At 36.6% G+C, this 16,486-nt stretch overlaps 2 pseudogenes across 1 annotated transcript; both read left to right on the forward strand.

The window, feature by feature from the left end:
- The window catches only part of LOC149231555 (alanine--glyoxylate aminotransferase 2 homolog 1, mitochondrial pseudogene), a 33,240-nt pseudogene extending 25,715 nt beyond the window's left edge, over positions 1–7,525 (forward strand).
- A 2,142-nt stretch (positions 7,526–9,667) lies between these two features.
- Positions 9,668–16,306, forward strand: LOC149231556 (alanine--glyoxylate aminotransferase 2 homolog 1, mitochondrial pseudogene; annotated as a pseudogene). The gene is made up of 3 exons (XR_016248433.1): positions 9,668–9,787; positions 10,728–11,825; positions 16,221–16,306. The product of XR_016248433.1 is annotated as an alanine--glyoxylate aminotransferase 2 homolog 1, mitochondrial pseudogene (transcript).
- Positions 16,307–16,486: the final 180 nt, after the last annotated feature.

Consider the following 16,486-nt stretch of genomic DNA (forward strand, 5'->3'; position numbering starts at 1 on the left):
ATGTTTCCTTTTTGACTTGATGTATGATGAGCCTTAGATGACTCATTTCTTTTCTTAAATGTCCACTGAGGTTCCCAAGAGCTATATACCCTACATGGATTTTGTCCTTCATGATTCCCATGGTGATGTGACAATCTCTTGTTTATAATGCTTCCATGATGCCATGATCATCTTATTATCATTGCCATATCTTATAACACAAGATTTAAGAGCTTATGATAGGACCCTTTTATGAGGGATACTATCTTACTCATAGGATAGATTTGTTACTCCCTCTTTCCTTGGCCCTTTTCTTCATCTTCCTCCATCTTTCAGTGATATGAGCTTCCAAAATATTTTTATAGCACTGATTCTTAGCTATACTTATTCTGTCTTCTTTGACGACTAACCTTTCCTTTCCTTTCTACACAAGGTTGATTTTTTTTAACCTTCAATATTTTTGTCATCAACTTGTATTTCTCTATCTAGCATAGAGACCACAAGTTGTTGAATGGGGTAACCTTCTAGTTTCGAGTTACTTCGACTTATACATCTAACAAGTTACTGTTGATGTACTTGGGATGACACTACATTGCTATCACATAAGTAGACCATGGAACCTTGTAGTATGCATCATTGTGTAGAATCATAGAGTATTGAGGTTGCTTGCCATGATGTATAGATCCCCATTAGTTAGAATTGTTGTGTCATAGGACTTATTCATTTTATATTGAGTATTGTTTATACAAACTTCTATATATATGCCCTTGAATATATAACATCAAGCTCCGAGAATCCGAGATGTCAAGACTATTCCTTTTATAGAAAGGATTCAATCCAAGGTGGACATCTTCATATAGTGGCACCGAGACTGTGGGTAGAATGGGACTTGTAAAATAAATGTCATTTGGCTGTATATCCAAATTGAACTGTTGTATGAGCTCTCCTAATCGAGTCTTTTTCCTGTGATCATTTACATCTTTGTCCGAGTTTTCTGAGGCTGAGAATGTGGGAAGAATCCAAGAATAGGTCATTTAGTTGAGAGAGACTATAATTCAAAATTGTGACATTGTATACTGCTCCTTGAATGTCTCTTTTAGCTACACTTCCTTTGACTTTATCACCTTAGCTCTAATACCATGTTGAATAATCTAGGGTAGTTAACATTAGTAAGATTCTTCTAGACTTGATAACAATTTTTGAAGTGCTTTTACAATTTATCTTATCTTGATCTTCTTCTTATTATTAGTGTGTGTGTTTACTTCATCAAACTGCTACGGAAAACAAAGAGACAAGAACTCAAGAAGTTGGCATTCCGCCAGGGCAAAAACTTCTGCCTCTTGGAGAGGAAAACCCACACGCACATAATTATTCTTATAGAGATTCCAATTGATGAACACCAAGAACATGACCCTTGACCTACTAGGCCACTCCAAGACCAAGACACCAATCCTCTTCTTGTTACTGCTGAGATCATCATCATTGTTGTACCATTGAGGCCATCATTACTGCATCATTGAGATCTCCATTGCTGCTGCAACATTGAGATTATCACTGCTGTACCACCGAGATCCTTATTGTTGTATACTCATCGAGATATATATATATATATATATATATATATATATATATATAGGAGAGTTGCACTTAGTTTTACCGAGATACTGATCTTCTCCATTGAGGTCATGACTATAGTTATACTAAGATCATACTTGCATCTATTATGACTGCTTCTGGACTATATACCGAGACAGAGTGTGTCTTCATGAGATCACTGCCTTATCACAATAATGTCGAGATTGTGAGGTTGCTTCAAAGGTCATTGTATAGATAGACCTAGACAGTGAAATATATATATATATATATTTAAGAGTCTAGTTGCACTTAGTTTTACCGAGATACTGATCTTCTCCTTTGAGGTCATGAATATAGTTATACTAAGATCATACTGCTTCTGGACTATATACTGAGACAGAGTGTGTCTTCATGAGATTAGTGCCTTATCACAATAATGTCGAGATTGTGAGGTTGCTTTAAAGGTCACTGTATAGATAGACCTAGATAGTGAACACCAAGGAGATGAGGACTGTAGTTTTATCACTGTAATTATTGCAGAGATATTCATGATGCACCTTACAATACCTATCGAAGTTCCTGAGCTTGAGGATATGCCTCCAAGAATGTCATCTTAAATTCTTCCTGCAACTATCTTGTACTTCATGCACCTATATGAAATTCAGAGAGAATCCAAGTTATGTTATTTTGTACTTCCTATACCCATCGAAGATTTAAAACACTGTGATTTCATCCAAAAATCCTAGATGAATTCGAGATCTGTCTCTGTGATTTGCGGATACCCTAGTTAGGTATTTATAGTTTTTTCGTCCCCATATTTATCCGACTTGTCAATGTGAATAAATGTGTCTCTATTTGCAAGCCGAAATGACTTTTATTTAGTTCATTTGATGGCTGACTTCATCCAGAGGATTGTGCTTGTCTTTGAGGGCTGTTCTAGACATTCGGTTTGACCCATATACAATACACAGGCTCAAGAAGATATTTTCAATTTTCTTTTGACTCTTTGACTTTCCTAGACCTATGGAATGAGCAAGAAACTCATTCATATAATTTACAAAAATAATATTTATTTTTTCTTGACAAGTACAAAGATCAAAATTATATTGACAAATACCGAACCTAGTTACATTTTTATTCAACATGTACAACCACAAATTGGTTGATGAAGGGAGAATTTAAGCTATATGACAAGGAATTTTGTTGATAAATGACAAATGGACAAATTAACCATTGTACATCGTGGATTTACTCTCACCTAATGTGCTTATGCACTTCCATCATTCAACATTTCTAAGAAATATATGTCAAAAAATTTAATATAAAAGATCCAATGCCAAAATCTCACACTAGTAATTAACAATACATTAAGTAAATTTGTGGAGAAAGACAATAAAGATCGTGTCTCAAAACCAGTAGGAATGTTTTGAGGAAATTGCAGCTTGGTGAAATCAATTCAGAACTCAAATCAAACTAAAAGAAGTAAATTGAAAACTAGTATCCAGGTTTGGAATCGGATCACAACATGCTCTCATACCAATGATGTGGGACTTACCACTAAGTGTGAAATTCCACTCAAGAGATCCAAGTTCATACACACAAGAAAATGCAAATCCTAACTAAATTTTTACTAAGCAAAGCACAAGCTCTTATAATTTTAGAAAAATGACATAACCTTGAAAATTAGTAGAGAAAGACTCATCGATCTAACAAATTGGGATCTATACACAAAACAAGGAAAAGGTTGAGGAAAGATCTCAATCATTCCCATAAAAATCTCAATGAATCTCTAAGTTTAGTAAACCAAAATGTCGCTAAACACAATCTAAATGATGATACAATCTCATACAAATAATAATACATATGCAAATATCTAAATAATCATATATATGCTCACATTATACAAATAATAATGCATATGCAAATATCTAAATACTATGGACTAGAATACCTATAATTGATCCACAATTTCCTTGTTTTTACATATATTGCAACATCTAGGACCATGCCAATTTCTCTTTTGATATCATCAAAATTAAGATTTTGTTTGACATTGCCAACAACACAGTACTCTAGTTTTAAGAGCATTGTTTATTTTCTATATTTTTCTCCAACATCATTTTTCCTCTTGGATTTGTTCCTCCTTTTTCACCATTTACCCTATCTTTTCTATATAAACACTTAAAACCTTGTTTTATGATCACCTTAATTCATTTTCTTGATCATTAAGTTTCATATCACTATGTTTGAGATCGTGGTTACAATGATTCCATTCTTCAACATTCTCTTCTTGAAGGAATGGATCATTTACATGCTTCCAATCTTATCTACATTTATCATACTTTGGGAATTTACATTTGCTAAACTGAAAGTAACTTGATTATGAAGAGTATTTAGTAAAATCATTAAAAGTCTCTAGTGTTGAGAACATTTGATCTTGAGATTTTCATCAATTTTGACCTAAATAAAGTTTAATAGCTTTCTAATCTAACCATTTGCCAATAAAATGTAGAGCTTTTACTAAAGCTTGTTAGATTACAAAATCTGCATTAATTGACTTCCTCACTCATTATCCACTCTGTTGTTCCTTCACCTATCTATTTTTCCATCATCACTCATCCCTATAGGCCATTGTTGTGAAGCAATGCCCATAGACTTTTTGTGCCAAATTTTGTCCGCTAATCATTTTTGCTTAAAGATCCAAGTGACAACACTAATACCTTCTATAAAAGAAGAGAATGCTATGCAGAAATCTTTTTTTGATGCACCCTATTGCCAGATAGATGTCCTAATGCTAAATTGCTTTCGAATGAATAATGAATTTTAGTTTATGAATTTTGTATGTGTGGAGTTTCCATTGAGTGGAACCTCTTGATATTAGAGCACACCTTTAGACTATTAGTGTATTTATCTTTTGTAAATCTTAGTCGCAAGTCAAGGGTCCATGAGGAAGAAGAGTACCCAAAAAAAACCAATGAGAGGTTCATTGATAAAGCAAGCAACATTGGCATCCAAATTATAAGTTTCCATGGTAGTAGAGATATCAGAGTGGGAAATACTACCTCATAAATTCCTTCATCAACTATTAGTTGTACATTGATCTTATTCATTTTATGAAATAATGTACTGTATGAAATTTAATTTATGTTCATGCAATTATTATGTATCAATTATTCACGCTAATGTGCTAGAAATTTAAAAGCATTCCCTTCCATTCAAATACTTTAATGATCTATTGCAAATCCTATTACACAATCGTTCCCATGCTATGTCTTAGAGTTTGCAAAGCAATATGTTGATTGTAATAATAGTGTACCTAATTCAACAATCTAGTTTTGCAAGTTATAATGGTATTTTTATCTAACAATTATGTATCATTAAATAGTCAAGATAGTAGTTTCTTATCGGATGTTCACAATCTTCTTCCAACTATTACAGTAAAATAATACAATAATATTGAAACATTATTATATAATCATAAACAAGTAACACAATTGCCATAAAGTTATTACTAAAACACATCGATTACTTAATGAAATAGTAGAGATAAAAATCAACAATATTATGGTTAGCTAGTCATAATACCATAGATGATTATATCTCCTCATATTTCAGATTATCAAGGTATATACTACAACATCCATGTATGTTGTGATTTTAATTTCACCTTATATAACATCCTAATGTTTTTAAGATCAATTTTTCATTGTAACTCTTATGAACAAACAAAATGAAAGGCATTTATGTAATTAAAAGTTACAACTGTGCATAATACATTGCCATAGTTAGTTTTTTATGAAATAATCACTATGTCTATTCAAGCCAAGTAGGTTATATATATATTGGTCCTACTTTTAATCAGCAATGTGGAAAACAATGAGAACAATATCTCATTGCCTACCCTATTGAAATTAATCAGCACTGTGGAGAACAATATCTCATTGCCTACCCTATTGAAATTGTCGACAAATTAAAGGAAAATTTGGTTAGGAAGTATGTTTAGTGTAATTGGAGTTTAATCTAAATATAGAAATCATGAAATCATGTACACAAATTTGTAAAATAATTGAAATTTATTTTGATGTATAGCAGACAATTTATCTAGGCAAAGTGGTTATCTGATTAATTTTTTTAGAGAATAATAATTATTATTATTTTAAGTAGCGGTAAATAATTGAAATCGAAATCTATTTTGATGTATAACAGATAATTTATCTATACCAGAAACCCCTGCATGGCGGTACATAGAACTTTTTTTTCAAAATTATTTAACATAGTCATGTTTCCGGAATGAAACCCGAATGGAAAATTATCATTAAACCCTCCCAAGCACCCAAACTATACATCATTTACTTATTTTTAACGAACTTGTTATCACTCAAGAAAAAATATTTTAAATTCTGAACATCAATTTTTTAAATTTGTCAAAGGGTTGGTGTCAGTTTTGGGTCTAGTCTTTTCATCTTGTTTTAGAATCTTGTTAAGAGTCTTGTTAGTACGTCAAAAGGGGTCAATTCTTTGTTTTAGTCTATCATTGGTCTCATATCTCACATGAATATCATATGTCGAAACTCATTTCAAAGTTCATATGCGCTACGAAACTGTCTAGCTGATTTCGTAGCGCAGAAACCCGATCTAGGTGATTTCATAGTGCAAAACACTAATTTTGCACTGACTGCACTACGAAATCGGGGATTCGTGCTAATCCATAGCAAATCTCATCCCGCTGTCAAATTTATCAAAGTCCGTTATCTCTCTACATCATCAGTTATCCGCTCATACACTTTGCTTGTCAATTCAACCGCTTATCCTCATCATTAGGACATTAGGTGTCTTGGTACGCACAGGTTGAAAGTTTTTAAAAAGGAGCCAAGTGTTCGTAATCCTGATGATGTTTGGGTTCATACATGGGAAGCAAATTTTGTTGAAGGAAAGATGCAATACTTGTTTGATGAAGATGGGCGTTGATACTTGGATGCTTTTGCAGGCATCGTCTGTATCTCCTATGGGCACTGTCACCCTGAAATTGTTGATGCTATTATAAAGCAAACAAAACTACTATAGCATGCTACCACAATGTATCTTCATCATGCGGTCACAGATCTTGCAGAGGCATTAGCTACAAAGATGCCAGGAAATCTTAAGGTAGTTTTCTTTGTAAATTCAGGCACGGAGGCAAATGAATTAGCTACGATGATGGCCCGGTTGTACACTGGTAACCATGATATGATTTCAGTGAGAAATGGATACCATGGAAATGGTTCTAACACAACGAGATTGACCAGTCAGAGCAAATGGAAATTTAACGTGGTGCAAAGTGGAGTGCATCACGCAGTCAACCCTAACCCATATCGAGGGATTTTTGGCGTTGATGGGCCACAGTATGCTAAAGATGTTCAAGATATTCTCGACTTTGGAACCACTGGACGTGTTGCTGGCTTTATTGCAGAGACTATACAGGGTGTTGGTGGAGCCGTAGAACTAGCACCTGGACACTTGCGAGCAGCTTATGATATTGTCCGGAAAAGCTGGAGGTGTTTGTATATATGATGAGGCTCAGACAGGATTTGGTCGTAGGGGAAGTCATTACTGGGGCTTTGAAACACAAGGTGCGATGTTGTCACAACTCCAGAAATTGCACAAGTTTTAACACAACGATCACACTGTGTTACGTTTGGTGGAAATCCAGTCAGTACTGCTGGCGGCCATGCTATGCTAATTGTTTTAGACAAAGGAAAACGACAAGAACATAGCGCTGTTGTGAGTGCTCATCTAATCAACTGTTTAAAAGAACTTCGCTCCACGCATTTCAAGACTGTAATCTTCAGGATGTTTTTCTGGGAGAATACCCTGGTGTGGAAGATAGTTGGCTTGAAATTCTTGCAACGCAGGGACCGTCCCTCCTGGCAGTTGATATTTCTAGTTCAGACGTGACAGATTCAGGGCTTTCACTATTGCAAAATTGTCTAAATTTGCAGCATCTGAATTTTAACTATTGTCAACGTATTTCTGATGCTGGACTAGAATATCTCACAGGCCTCATTATCTGAATTCTAGAGCAGGCAATATCAGGGAGCACATTTTCATCTTTACACAAGGAAGATTGCAATCACTGGCAACATTTGGACTTACAAACTTGAAGGAGCTGCAAATTTCTCGAAGTCTTGTTGCTATGACATATCTCAACATAAAGTCATGTTGTATAACTGATGCTGGATGCCAAAAGCTTGAAGGACTTTTGAATTTAAAAACTCTGAACATGGCCTATAATAATATTACACATGTTGGCCTAGTACATCTAATGGTCATTATTCATAGCCAGTTCGGTTCATGATGCTTCAGGCAGCATTAGACAAGTTTTGTATTAACACGTGTACATGAGCCAGGTCTACAGTACATGAAAAACATGGCAGCCCAATACGTTTTTGTGTAATCAAAGAAGAACAACAGGGATAATTAATCTCGAATATCCTTGAGGAAACCAAAAGCAGAAAAACAGGGGCAATTTCCTACTTTCCAGCAGCAGTTGAGAAATGTGACATTAAGGGCCAGCAAGCAGTTTCAAACATCCATCAAAGTTAAATTGAAGGGAACCACTTGTCAGAGAACGAGTTTTTATTGTAATAAATTCTATTATCAGCATGATGTGGAGTTAGACTCCTAGTTGTCTTAGGTTTCTAAAACTTCCAGTTAGCAGTTGTTGTATTTAATAGTTAGTTAAAGTTTGAATAGGTGTCATAGCAAGCAGAATTAGAGTTCCCCTCATGCTGGAGGAGGAATCTCTGCCTTGTGAAGAATTCTATATATAGGAGAAAGAGGAATTTCAAGAGAAACAATGCATATTATGTTATTGCAGAACACTGTATGTTTTATGTTAATGCAAAAGTTTGGCTTTACTACTCAGGATTCAGAGAGGGTTTTATGTGTTTTATTTCCTCATGGATTTCTTCATTTGCTCACTTACAGTGGTATGAACACATGTTACTTAGAATTCATTGATAATGCTCTAACTTCCTTCATGTGTTCATAGACTGTGTTTCCTATATCATGTCTCTGTTTTGCTAGTAGATTAAAACTCTTTATGCCCTGACTTCCATGTAAGCTGATCTGTTGTTGTACTAAAACATACTCTGACTCCATAGCCCAATAGATGCTTGTTGATTGGCATTTCAACCATTTATACATTTTCATTTGATTTCAATCCATAGAGTTAGCCATCTTATTCATTATCCAAATCTTTAATCTTGTGAGAGAGCCCTCTCAGGTTGGGGAGGCTAAGCCTCAACCAAAAGTTGGTTTGAAATAGTTACTCAAAGTCCTCCTGATCAGCAGCCTATCAGGGGTCTGATTTTGTGATAACATTTTGGTGCGTCTGCCGGGAGACTGAAGATTATTCATTCCCGAAATCAAGAAGTTGAACTTCTGAAGGTAGCGAGAGCTCAGAAAGTTTTTGAGGTTGCAAAACTACCTTGGCGACTCCATTGTTGAAGAATTCAAAATTCATAGATTCATGGTGATTCTATTGGAGTTATGAAGAACTCAGATGCTACCATTCTTATTTCAAGGTATGCATGCATAAATTTTTCAGGAATTCATGGTTTCCCAAATCATTTTCCCAAGGATACATATTTTCTAAGGAATGGTCCAAAATACAATGGAGAATATTTGAGTTTAACTTTGAAGCATATGTCAGATCTCTGTCATTTTACTGAGCTTCTTAGAGTTAAACATGAGGATGTTTGAATTATTTTGTTCTATGATTCATTTCAAGGGAAATGTAAACAGTGGATTGAAAGCTTTCCTGCCAAATCTATTAAGTCATTTGAAGATTTTTGGTTTATGTTTTTGGAAGAATGGATAGATAGATCAGATTTGGTGGTAAACTCTCCTTTAGCTCAAGGTTTCAAACAATGGAATGATCACCATATTAATGAAGAAATAGATGAAATTTTTTCTTTGTCCTTGTCTTCTTATCTAAAATCATTTGAGTGCAAGATAGAAGATAAGATGAAATGTTTGGATGAAGTGGCTAAGGACATTGAGAAAGAAGTTACAAGGTCAAATTCAATGATATAGTCTTCATGGTCATGATCATTGTTTTCAAAAGGTTTCTATGTCAGAACACAAGGAGAGGGTCTTGCTTCCTTTCTCTTTCGTGATTGAGGAAGAGTACAATGTTATTGAAGATCAGTTTGCACAACCAGAAAGTTACGAGAATCATCAAGTTGATCATGTATTCTCGGATCCTATAGCTAAATACATGGAAGAGTTTTACTCTCCAGTGTTTTATTTTTTCTCTCCAGTGTTTTAGTTTTTCTATGAAGATCAGAGGCAATTTCAGTGGCAGTGGTCATCACAATATCATAGCTTCTCTGAACTCCGATGCAGTCAAAAAATTCAAATATCAGGTAAGACAAATGATTGGCTACATTGGAAATTTCAAATTGATTGAGCTGAAAGAAGTTTGAATTGATAGGGTAGGTAGGTAGGAATATGCAAATAAGCTCAAGGTTGACTGAGCATTTTTCAGTAGATATAGATTTCTTTCTCCTACAGTGATCATCAAGCTTAAGCCCGAGGTGAAGGCTCAAGAAGCTGGAAAGGGATGTTTGTCAAGAAAATCTATGTTTGTCATTAATAGGACAAAGCACTGGACCTGCATGTTCTTAATGTACCACAGGGGCACACTATCCCAAGTGGAGCCACCTGTTATTAGTCAAGAAAAAATATTTTAAATTCTGAACATCAATTTTTTAAATTTGTCAAAGGGTTGGTGTCAATTTTGGGTCTAGTCTTTTCATCTTGTTTTAGAGTCTTGTTAGTACGTCAAAAGGGGTCAATTCTCTGTTTTAGTCTATCATTGGTCTCATATCTCACATGAATATCATATGTCGAAACTCATTTCAAAGTTCATATGCGCTACAAAATTGTCTAGGTGATTTCGTAGCGCAGAAACCCAGTCTAGGTGATTTCGTAGCGCAAAACACCGCTTTTGCACTGACTGCACTACGAAATCGGGGATTCGTGCTGATCCATAGCAAATCTCATCCAGCTGTCAAATTTATCAAAGTTCGTTATCTTTCTACATCATCAGTTATTCGCTCATACACTTTGCCTGTCAATTCAACCGCTTATCCTCATCATTAGGACATTAGGTGTCTTGGTACGCACAGGTTGCAAGTTTTGAAAAGGAGCCAAGTGTTCGCAATCCTGATGATGTTTGGGTTCATACATGGGAAGAAAATTTTGTTGAAGGAAATATGTAGTACTTGTTTGATGAAGATGGGCGTTGATACTTGGATGCTTCTGCAGGCATCGTCTGTATCTCCTATGGGCACTGTCACCCTGAAATTGTTGATGCTATTATAAAGCAAACAAAGCTCCTGTAGCATGCTACCACAATATATCTTCATCATGCGGTCACAGATCTTGCAGAGGCATTAGCTGCAAAGATGCCAGGAAATCTTAAGGTAGTTTTCTTTGTAAATTCAGGCACAGAGGCAAATGAATTAGCTAAGATGATGGCCCGGTTGTACACTGGTAACCATGAAATGATTTCAGTGAGAAATGGATACCATGGAAATGGTTCTAACACAACGGGATTGACCAGTCTGAGAAAATGGAAATTTAACGTGGTGCAGAGTGGAGTGCATCACGCAGTCAACCCTAACCCATATCGAGGGATTTTTGGCGTTGATGGGCCACAATATTCTAAATATGTTCAAGATATTCCCGACTTTGGAACCACTGGACGTGTTGCTGGCTTTATTGCAGAGACTATACAGGGTGTTGGTGGAGCCGTAGAACTAGCACCTGGATACTTGCTAGCAGCTTATGATATTGTCCGGAAAAGCTGGAGGTGTTTGTATATCTAATGAGGCTCAGACAGGATTTGGTTGTAGGGGAAGTCATTACTGGGGCTTTGAAACACAAGGTGTTATCCCTGACATTGTAACTGTGGCCAAGGGTATTGAGAATGGCCTTCCTATTGGTGCTGTTGTCACAACTCCAGAAATTGCACAAGTTTTAACACAACGATCACACTGTGTTACGTTTGGTGGAAATCCAGTCAGTACTGCTGGCGGCCATGCTGTGCTAAAAGTTTTAGACAAAGAAAAACGACAAGAACATAGCGCTGTTGTGAGTGCTCATCTAATCATCTGTTTAAAAGAACTTCGCTCCACGCATTTCAAGACTGTAATCTTCAGGATGTTTTTCTGGGAGAATACCCTGGTGTGGAAGATAGTTGGCTTGAAATTCTTGCAACGCAGGTGTTATCACTGAAAAGTCTGTTGTAAAAAATTTTAGCCTAGCTTAAAGACAAGGTGTTTTCGCAGCGCATAAATCCGTTAGCAGTTTAGCAGCGCCATCTGTTATAGTGATTTCGTAGCGAAAACACCGACCTTGCATTGGCTGCGCTGCGAAATTGGGAAATGATAGATATTAAGGGAAACTTCTAGAAGCACTACAAAAAGCTGCACATGTGGCCTTGGCAAGCTGCCCTCCAAATTGCCCAATTGCTCATATAGAACACCAGAGGCTCCTTACAATGATGATGTGTTGAGCGATGTCTCTCATTTGATTGTTACAGTTTTCCGTGGTTTAAATAATATAAATAATCTCCTTGCAAACTGTTTACCATGCGATTATTTATGATATATATCAGTGTGCGCCCCGGATGCTGCAGGGTGTTATTTCAAATATGACACATGAGCTCCTGACTCATGTAATCGTGAATATTGAGCATCCATCTTATGATTATGGTATAAGGAGAATTCTAGATCTTCAACTGTTAGATAAAGGTAGTTTAGAACAGGAAACAATCTCAGAAGATCAATTCAAACAACACCTTTCAATGAAATGCACAGATAATGAAAAAGGTTCAATCTACAAAGCTTTAGTTGAGGCTATTCACAATTCATGTCAAACTACTGAAAGCTGTAAATCTTCAAATCATCTTGGGAAACAAGGTAAAAATTGGTGTACATAAAAAGCAAGAGCAATGAGGTTTCTTTTCAATACTGTGATACTATGGGTGGTCCATCGCAAAGCATAGCTGAAGATCAAAGTGGCGATCTTTCAGAAGACATTAACGTTTCAAGAGAAAGGAGGCTCGACCGGGAGAATTTCAAATTGTAGATATTGATTTTCCTAATACAACTGCAATTTCCAGCATGAAAACATAAATACTATGTTATTTATGGGCGCAACATCATGTGTTATAAAATGTGAAATATTTCACGGTGAAATATTAAGCTATAAAAGATACGCACAGATGTTTATTGAAAATGATTTAAGGGAAGCTGTCTGCCGTGTATCAGATACAGTCGTTGATGAATCTTTTTATTCTATTATTCCAACAACAATCTTATGAACTCCAAGATGGACAGGGCATTCATTTCGCGGGTTCCCCAGATGGTTATCGAGAATATAAATAAATGGGACGTGGATATAAGCCGAGAATTGTTTAGCAGCATTCTGCTTGCTGGTGACATGGCATCAATGCAAATTGCAGATGAAGAGAAACGTGCAGCATTTGGAAATGTTACAGCGTTCAACCGGATTTTGTTCTATTCTTTGATTGTCCCGAGCAAGCGATGTGAGGTGGCTTCTGAATAGGAATCAAGGCCAAGCTGATGACAATTGGAAAGGGAGATCATAAAGTAAATTTCAACACCTGGTGGCGTGAAGAGAGACATTCAAGGGCTAATATTTATGTGTAACTCGAAAATAAAGGAGGATTGTTTCCATTATCGTGTTTCTGTTTCCGTTATCGTGTTTTTGGGTTGCCTAAGGCGCACAAAGAGCTTGTTGAGAAGGTAATGAATGGGAAGCATAACAAAAAAGTGGTAGAGACTATGGTCCCGAAAAAATGTTAAGCGATGGGATTAATCCAGAAAGGCAGAAATTGCAGCGCTCTGATTTGCACAGTCATAACAGTTCACTACATAACTGATAGTAAACTAAAACCTGTTAGGACTTATAACTGCCTGAGAGCTAATAAGTCAACAGCAGCATGGGTATTGAGGCTCGTGTGCCGTTTCTAGATAAGGAGTTTATTAATATTTCCATGGGAATTGATCCAGAGTGGAAGATGGTGCGGCCTGATCTTGGGCGCATTGAGAAGTGGATCCTTCGCAAGGCATTTGACGACGTGGAGAATTCTTATCTACCAAAGCATATTTTGTACAGGCAAAAAGAGCAATTCAGCGATGGTGTTGGTTATAGTTGGATTGATGGTTTGAAAGAGCGTGCTGCAAATCATGTTACCAATATGATGATGGCAAATGCAAAGTACATTTACCCTGAGAATACACCCGCGACAAAGGAGGCATACTACTACAGGATGATATTTGAAAGATTCTTTCCTCAGAATGCTGCACGCTTGACTGTACCTGGAGGCCCTAGTGTGGCTTGCAGCACTGCCAAAGCTTTAGAATGGGATGCTGCATGGTCTAGGAACCCCGATCCTTCTGGCAGGGCTGCTTTAGGTGTTCATGTGGATGCTTACAAAGAAAATGCAGATATCGGCAATGGCAATGGCGACGAGGAAGTATCAGCAGATTTTTCAATTAAAAAGCCAAAATTTCTAGATGGTGGTGTGAAAGTTGCAGTTGACGGTTGAGCCATAAGACATCCATGCTTCTCAAATGTAGCTTTGGCTTAGTATATACTTGTGGAGCTCTTGGATGACTGAGGCTTTCGTATTTTTGCTGTCTAGGTTGTATAGTGTGGCACCACAGAGATGGTTAGAAATTTAGAAGATGAAAGCCTGGGCATGGTTGAAGAACCCATGGCAATTGATGAGAGTGTTTCTACAGTTGACACTCCTGTGAGACTTGATTTGAATGTCTGCAAGGGTGGTGTGTTTATTTTAAATACGCAGATTGATGACAAGGTTCATGATATTGTTGCAGTTCGTGAGAGTGTCTCTAAGGTTGTTGCCCCAATAACTGGTAATGAGAGCGCCTGCAAGGTTGAGTCCATTGAGGCTGTTGAACAGAGTGTCTGCAAGCTGGATGCTCTTGCAGCTGTTGATGCATGCACCAACATTGGGAAGTCTAAAGGTCAGGAGGAGGCATTGGATGAATGTTCTGTAGAGATGGTCTCAGAAGTCGCCAGTGATGATGTTTATGAAGAAGATGATGAACCTGTTTATGAAGATGGAAAATACAGAGATCAAAATTCTTGTTATTGGGATGAAGATATAGTAGAAGAACTGGAATGCCCTCTGTTCCTCGTGATAAATTTGAAGTGAAATTATTAAGCTCTGTTAGCCCTTCAAGTTCTGGAGTTTTTCTCCTTGCTCGAATATATAAAAAACTTGAAATGTGGCAGTGGGCATTAAACCCTGAACTGGATGAGGCATTACAATTTCTTCAATCATTGAGATCTGTGTTGCATGCCTTCAACAAAGATATTGCCAAGGCAGAGGATATTATTGCTGAGATGTTTTGTTTGACTATAGAGAGTAGATTACATTATTATCTGGCGTTTGTTTCCGACACTTTGGTGGTCTGTGCAAGTCTTATTTCAAAGCTGTGTTTTGTGCTTGCACAGCAGTTTCGTAGCGCGCTACGAAACTGCTGTAGCTGCATGTTGACAAATCAGCGAATCTTTCTGAAAGGTGTTGTCTTCACACATGGAAAATGGCCAGCACATTGAAGACGTGGCAGCCTATGCTATTTTGAGTAATTAAAGATAAAAGGCATGCTTCCTTGGATTCGAATATGTTGAGGCAAACTAAGGACCGACAAACAGGAACAGTTTCCTATATTTCAGGGTGTTGGAAAACATGTTATATTAAAGGCCAGCAAGCAACTACAGACACTTGTCACAGCCAAACTAAAAAAAGCCATTTGTCAGAGGATGAGCCTATTCTTTCCTTTTTGTCGTAGGAGCACCATCTTGATTGTAATAAATGCCATTTCCAGCATGATGTAGAATTAGAGTTTTAATTGTTTTAGGACTCTTTGTAATTACAGCTTAATACTTGATGTATTTAATGAGTTTGTTTAAAAAATAGATAAGGGTAGTTAATGATAGGTCATCGAGCTCTCCCCTAATGCTTGAGGAGGAGACTCGAAGTAGTGAAGTAGGTTTTCCTATATATAGGGAAAGCTCTGATGTAATAGGGGTTGGAGATTTTATAAAAAACAGAGTTTTTATCAGCTTGTGTAAGAAGACTTTGACAGTAATACAAGAATTACTTTTTCTTCCCAAGATTCATTATATGTTTAAGGCTCAGAACATGTGTGGTTTTGTCATTATCTTTTATGTATTTTACAGCTCACTAAATATGCAATCACTCTGAATTCACCTAGTGCTCAGACTTCCTGTGTTTATTTATGAGTTGAGTTCTTTTTGGAGAGATGTTTTGAGTGTTAAACGTTATATGCCTTGGCTTCTATGAATAGTTTACTGCAGAAGTGTATGACTCCATGAGCCCAATGGAAGAAGTGTTGTTTTGTTTTTCCAACCAGCTTTATTTTCATGAAATGTGTGAAGAGTTAGCCATCTGTTTTTGTAATTGATTCTTATCAAAAGTCTGTGAGAGAGCCCTCTCTGACTAAGGAGGCTAATCCTTAGTCTAAAGTCTGGTTGAAATAGTTACATGAGATTTTACTAGGTAGCAGCCCTTAGTACTGATTTTGTGATAACAGCAGGGACCATCCCTCCTGGCAGTTGATATTTCTAGTTCAGACGTGACAGATTCAGGGCTTTCACTATTGTAAAATTGTCTAAATTTGCAGCATTCGAATTTTAACTATTGTCAACGTATTTATGATGTTGGACTAGAATATCTCACAAGCCTCATTATTTGAATTCTAGAGCAAGCAATGTCAGGGAGCACATTTTCATCTTTACACAAGGAAGATTGCAATCACTGGAAACATTTGGACTTACAAACTTGAAGGAGCTGCAAATTTCT

This window comes from Pinus tabuliformis, chromosome J (genome assembly GCF_031772625.1).
Source record: "Pinus tabuliformis cultivar Carrire ecotype Pingquan chromosome J, CPIR1, whole genome shotgun sequence".
NCBI classification, from domain to species: Eukaryota; Viridiplantae; Streptophyta; class Pinopsida; order Pinales; family Pinaceae; genus Pinus; species Pinus tabuliformis.